The sequence below is a fragment of the Vollenhovia emeryi genome, unplaced genomic scaffold (genome assembly GCF_000949405.1).
Source record: "Vollenhovia emeryi isolate VEMERY1.0 unplaced genomic scaffold, V.emery_V1.0 DF939754.1, whole genome shotgun sequence".
NCBI classification, from domain to species: Eukaryota; Metazoa; Arthropoda; class Insecta; order Hymenoptera; family Formicidae; genus Vollenhovia; species Vollenhovia emeryi.
In genome coordinates, this window is record NW_011966612.1 from 3,292 (window position 1) to 10,484 (window position 7,193).

Consider the following 7,193-nt stretch of genomic DNA (forward strand, 5'->3'; position numbering starts at 1 on the left):
CCCCTCGGAGTCGCGGCTTTCGAGGAACATGTTACTATGTTCCTCCGCCGCGTACTCCATCGGGGGGAGACCAGCGATCACCGCCGCCGCGTTGTACGCCACGGTCCGGTACGCCCTACAGATCCTCGCGACTATCGGGCGAAACGCACGCGCCATCTGAGCGCGCGCGCGCCGCGATGCCGCGAGTTTTGGGGCCCAAACTGGGGCCCCGTAGAGCGCCACGGACTTAACCGTATTGGCGTACAGTCGACGCACCTTGCCGTCCGGGCCGTCAAGGTTGGGGGAGGAGCCGGCCAAGCTTGGCCGCTCTCACTCCCGCCCTGCTTGCGGCTCTGGCAAGGTGGCTCGCAAAGCTCCAGGTTCAAAGGAACCTAGGAAGGTTTTTCCCCACGTTAAAAAAAGAAGTAGAAAAAATTATATTTAAAAAATATCGAGAGCCACGCGAGAGCTCGCGAGCGAAGCCGCGGGGCATGCTAGTAATAAATAAAATAAACTCAAACTTAAATGGTTGAGATTATCACTAAAAAGAAAAACAAATATTATTATAATAAATAAAATCAACCTAAATTCAAATGACTGATGTTATCACAGAAAAGAAAATGAAAATGCTATCTTAAATCTATCTTGTTCTTATTTTCATATTAAATAAAATCAACTCAAATTCAAATGATTTTTAAAAATAATTATTAATATTATTTATGAACGTATTTATAAATTTTTCTGATCTTTTTCAGTCTTTCCAATTGCACTTAGAACTTCTTTTTTCGTTAGAAGAAATTTATAAAATTCAGAGCACTTTAAGTCTTTAAAATTATATTTTACCTTTATTAATGAAGAAACAGTATTTAATTCCAAAGCATTACGTCCCTTAGTCCACTGAGTTGTTATTAAAGAAAATATTCTTTCAACGGAAGCGTTGTGAGCAGGAATGCTAAAAAAATACTGCGCGATTTTGAGTAGTTCGACATAAATATAAGCATGAGGCGTTTTGAACAAATTCAGCCATAATTCGTTCATATTCCATTTTTTATCTTCTTCAGTGAGCTCTTGACAGAATGTCTTTAAATTCATCCATTGATCAAACAGTTTGGCATCATCTATTATATTTTTTTCATTTAAAAATAAAATGCAAGATTGAACACCGCTCCATGTAATATTTTCAGTTGCCAAGTCCATCCATTCGAATGCATTGAACTCGTTTAAGGGTTCAATCCAGCCTTGGATATATTCTATTATTTCTTTGTAAAATGATGTAGAAATTTTTAGAAAATCTTTTTTTATATCTGTACCTGAGAACTTTTTAAAAACATTTTTAATCTTAATCGGTATGAAATTATTTGGTATTCTGTCTTCCAAGTTTTTAATGATAGATAGCAGTATTTTTTTGTTTCGATAATGGGATTGTCACTTTTTTCTAATTTTTCGATACTTTTATGGAATATATTCATAGTCGAGTGGATGAGGAACATGTAGGATTCTGATAATTCATTTTCAAAGCATTTTTTTATCAGAACTGGTGGTATCTCTACGTGTTCAAAGTAATCTCTCAAGGGCTCATAAAGTTGAAGAATTCGTTCAATCGCCGGGAACAAACTTAACCACAGAGTTTTTTAATGATACAATAACTGTCTATCTTGGATATCTGCCTCAGCACAGAATTCTTTCCAGGTTTCAGTCCGTACAGTATAAATTGAGAAATAGTTATAAATTTTCAGTATAATAGATTCCACGTCCAGAGGTAACATGTCACACCCATGTTGAACAGCATTGTTGATAATATGCGCTGAACAACCTACACCTATAATATTACTTTGTAATTGTGATTTTAATTTGGTGAAAACATTGTTTCTTCCTGATCGTTGTCCGCCGAAATTTGTCTTGCAGTTGTCTCCGGACAATGCAATACATTTGGATAGAATATCGAATTTTTTAAGTTGTTTTATAATCAAGCCAGTAATTGTATCAGATATTTTGTGACGAAGCTTTTTTACGCTCTTCCCGGTACTGACTTTCGGACGGGACTCCGAAATATGTTATTACTCCGCGGAAAGTAATATCAGACACGCGGTTCCGATTATTCGGTCGGAAGAGCTAGCGTTCTTTCGGTCGGTGTTTGACGTGCTGTGTGTCGGAAAGAAAAGGAATCCTCCGTTCCTCCTGTTTGCCGAATATGCTCAGCTCCAGGGCCGTCGGGAGGAAGGGAGGCGTAGATCTTAATTCGCTCAGTGCGGTAATCGCCTGGAAGGATCGGGAATAAATCGTACAAGTATCTAACTTGGTAGAATACGATAGGAACGAGGTTTATTCATGGATAAATACAGTGGAATCGAGATAATTACAATGGGTCCGCCCTGTGGTTAAATACAATGGAACGAAAAGGATTAGTAGGTACAATGGGTCCGCCCTGTGATTAAATACAATGGAAAGAAAAGGATGATGATTAACGGGATTATAATAATGTACCGGAGTACGCGGTCGGATCGGAACACAGGATACAAGATAATGCGGCCGGTCGGAGTAATCGGAGGTGAATACAAAATGTCGCGAGAACAAGGAATATAAAAGTGATATAAAATATGGATAATATGCAAACGGATCGGAATAGGCTATTACTAAAGACTGCTAACGCCGGAACGGTCGGGGAGGACGTTAGTTACCGGATCCTCAAGTCTTCTGGAAGGAAGAAAAATGACGGGATGAACGCTACGAAGCTTAATACTAAAGTAATCAGGAATCTCTCTTCCCACCCGAATATTACCCCCCTGAGTTCTACACCGGTCAGGAATCAGGAAAAGGATCAGGTCAGGACAGGAACACGCCCGAGCAGCGCCTCGTTATGTGTGTATTTTTCCAGTAGTGATTGTACACCGAGGAGCACCCCGTTAGGTGTACGCTACTGTGGAATTACTCCCTCCCCGCGAACCGCGGCGGTACCCGCTGTCACGGGGGAAACGGAGTCAGGACGGATACAGGAGACCGGTACGGGAAAGATTGGTAGCATGTGTACACCGAGGAGCACCCCGTTAGGCGTACGCTACTGCGGGACGGGGCCCACGACGGAGTAGAGCCTCCGCTGTGTGCTCCGGAATGGTATATAGCCGAAGACAGGAGCACCCATTCACCCCAGCTTATACCTGCAGCGGAGGTACCCGCTGCCCGGTGTTGTCGCTCGGAGCTCCGAGGCAAAACTGAGTTAAAGCGCCTGCTCCGGAGGGGCTTTTATACCCCCCGGATGCAGGCGCGCGGGGAGAGGCGGCGGGGGCAGGCGCGGCATTGCCGGCTGCCGCCGACGCGGCAACCGCGCGTTATCGATTTTCCAGCCACAGCTGGTAGCGCCGTCTCTCTCTAACAGCCGCGCCTCTATTTCTTTCTCTCTCGCTCTCGGAATTCCGGATTCTTGTTACCGGCCGCGCCTCCCCGGTCGCCTCCGTTACAATTTCATTTGTAGCAGTTTCTATTTCTAACAGCTTTGAGGTGATTTCATTTGCTCGATAATCAAAGTACTGAATAATAATTGGAAATAATTTGATGCTTCCGTGATTACTAGCATCAACAGACACGCTTACAAATGCAATATTTTGGAAGTTATTGATAAGTTCAGCGGTTGACAAAGGAGCCAGTACATTGTTCACTATTGCAGTTGCTTTAGTGCGATTGCATGATACCTTTTTTGCCGTATTTGAATCTAAGAACAATTCCTTGTTCAAGGCATTTGTACAATCTAATGAATTGAAAGACATATGGTGATTAACTGTGTGAAATGCTATAGCACCTTCTATAAAAGTTAAATCTTCTTTATGATTTTGCAAATATACAGGATGTCGGATTCGATATGGACGACTCCAAAGATTATAGTAGATTGGGTTAAACTGAGAAGAAAAGTTATATACCATTTTACAAAATCCGTAATTATTATCGCATTATTAAGAAAAACGTCTGAGCCAATAAGTGCACGGAGGAGCGGAAGGCCGGACTCGACAGACATGCAAAATGGTGTGTTTGTTGACATCTCTCAAGAATCGATAGCGAGAGGTAGAGTCACGCATCGATCGATGAGAGACGGGGGCGAGCGGGGAGCGGTGAGCGGGCGAACGGCGTGCAGCGAGAGAACGCGCAACATATGACAACGCGCCGAAAAAGTTTTTCTGGTGGTAGGAGAATAATACACCATTTTGCATGTCTGCCGAGTCCGGCCTTCAGCTCCTCCGTGCACTTATTGGCTCAGACGTTTTTCTTAATAATGCGATAATAATTACGGATTTTGTAAAATGGTATATAACTTTTCTTCTCAGTTTAACCCAATCTACTATAATCTTTGGAGTCGTCCATATCGAATCCGACACCCTGTATATTCCAATATTGTATCTCAAATAAGATCAAACTGGGCTCACAGCCCGAATCAGCAAGGATAAAAATCGACTCGCGATTTGAGAGCTCTTTCTCGGATTATCCATCATCGAAAAGAGAGGACATGTATCGCGTTAAATTCGCCGGATAGAAATTTAATAAATTTCACAAACTGACTCCGTCGGCGGGCCGGCCATTGATGGGTGCGCTTCTTCTTCTTCTTCGGGTTTTTTTTTGCTCCCAGCTCCTACAGCGTGAGCTGACGCGGCCACGACGAACCGGTAGTCTTAATGGTCTCCACAATGTCGATTAGAGTACAATACATTCCCAGTGAGAAATGATTCGCCGATCGACGTCGTTTCGACGTCGATCGACGAATCATTTCTTATTGGGTTATCTGAAGTTTATATACTGCAATGACCCGGCAACCAGGCCGCGTGCGCGCGGGATGACGCAACCCCGCAGGATCAAAAATTTTTTCCTCGGTCAGAAGACGTGTGCACCATGGCAGTGCTGTCCGTGAACGGCCTTTGGTCGCACGGTCGCATAGGGAGGGGATGACGCACACAAGCGAGCGACCGTGTCTGTGCGCACACGGACACGGTCGCTCGCTTGTGTGCGTCATCCCCTTCCTATGCGACCGTGCGACCAAAGGCCGCTCACGAACAGCACTACACCATGGTCTTACATACAGGTCTTGCAACTCAGCCAAAAATCGTTCATCTCTTGGCCACGAGGCTGCGATGCTGTAGTACAGCGGTAGTAGGACAGAGACACAGATATAGAAATCACTGGCCAAGAGACGAACGATTTTTGGCTTAAAAATTCGACTTACCCCCACCATATGAGTTGTAAGACCTGTATGTAAGACCGTGGTGTGCACCACTCGGCGTCCCAAACGGAACATTTGGTGCTTGCCGGCACGAGCCGCGCGGACCACACACACGTGATCGGTTAGGATCTCAAGCGACCAATGTGATGCTTAGTAGCCGCAGCGCGCGCAGACGCTGGCAAGATGGCGGCGAAGCAAGGAGCCGCGCGCTATTTAAATAGGCTATTGCACGTTTACACAGTATACATTTGCTCGAAGCTATTTTGTTTAGAGTCAGCAACAATTTCCGATTCACTAACAGCTCTACTTCGAGCAGCACTTATGGCACTTCCTGGAAAAGAATTATTATTCACAATAAGCATGGCAATTCGATCACGTCTGTCTTGCGTCACTTTTGCTAATATTTTTGCATTTGTAAGTGTTTGAGATTCCTCCAGTCATCTCATTTGTACTGCCCTCGCCATCTCACGGTTATTCGTAAGGCCCAGTGGGACCGCGTGCACGACCGCGCGACCGTGTAACAAGGCGCGTGACGGGCACGTGGAATTGGCTCCCGGGCTTGCGCGCAAGCTCAGAAAGCTCAGTAGTCGGGCAAGAGAAGTCGTCGTAAGTTGTGGAAAAGTTCGCATCGGCTGACAAAAGTATCGCGCTCGCGCTCACGGGAACAAGTTCTATCTCACAATCAGTGCTTGTTAGCTCACATTGACAATTAGTGCTCACCCAGGAACAGACTCATAAGTTAAGTGCACAAATCGAGTGCATCGGTGTTCTGCACAAAGGCCTCTCACTTTGTACGTGCACGCTCGCTTGTAGCCGGCCACCGGCTCAACGGGCGGCACATCCCCGACGGTCTTGTGCGAACAAGAGAGCTCGACGGACTCGCTCACCTCAAATCATACGCCTAAGTGACTCTCAACTGTACATAGTGTACATACGATTAAACAGTCAACTCATTTTAAGAAACGGAATTGTAGTCATTCTCGCCACGTTGCACGTCCTTTCTCACCCCCCGATCCACTCGCAGCGCTCACGGAGATTTCGCGATCATTCGATCTCATGACGAGATTCGAATGTGAGGAAATTTCCCAAACAGTAAGACACATTTCCTAACCTATCAGGTCACATACTTTTTTTCGCGGTATGCAGCACGTGTTAGCTGCGTTCAAGCTGCCGGTACACATACTTCAAAGCGTTTCTCTTCTCCTTTTATCTTTATTGAAAGAAAGGAAAAAAAGAACACTTCGAAGCACTTATAGCGGCAGTTTGACCGCAGCCGTTGACTCGCAGTAACTGGCAGTAACAGAAAGAAAGTACGCGACGAACGCGGCGAGCGTGGTGAATTCTGGATCGGAAATATAAAAATGGCATATACACTAGATTAATAGAATTCCGCGTATTTTAAATAATAATATATCAATGTACGTAACACATTATTTAAGTATTAATGTATAACTCATTTATTTAGATATCTTTAATATGTCTATTATAAATATTTAAAAGATATCTTTTAAGATGTCTTTTAGACATCTTTTAGATATCTTCTAGAAATATCTTGAAGATATATTTTTAGAAATGTTTTAGACATCTTTTAGACATCTTTTAGAAATATCTTGAAGATATATTTTGTGACGTTGCCGTCCCGCGTGCGCGTCCACCGGGTTCCTCCCTCAAGGCAACAGGCCGAGATTAGGGGAAACCGTGCCGCAGTCTCCAGAGAGGCGACCGTTAGAGATTCTGTCGTTCCGACGTTGTTACTGATTATTTGTTTTTTTTGTTATGATGAATACGAGCGTGTGAGTACGGATGGACGCGAGGGCAGAGGAGAGACGAGAGGCCCGGCTAACGAACAAATTCCGCGGCGAGCACGGTGGAAAGGCGTGCGGAGCGAGAGCGGAGTGCGCGGAGCAGCGAGCCGGGAGGAAGGGGCCCAGGGCCCGTGGCACTCTACCTGAGGGGCGTCAGCGGGGGAGCCGCTGCGACAGCCCTATCGAGGGAACGCAGCGAGAAAATTTGG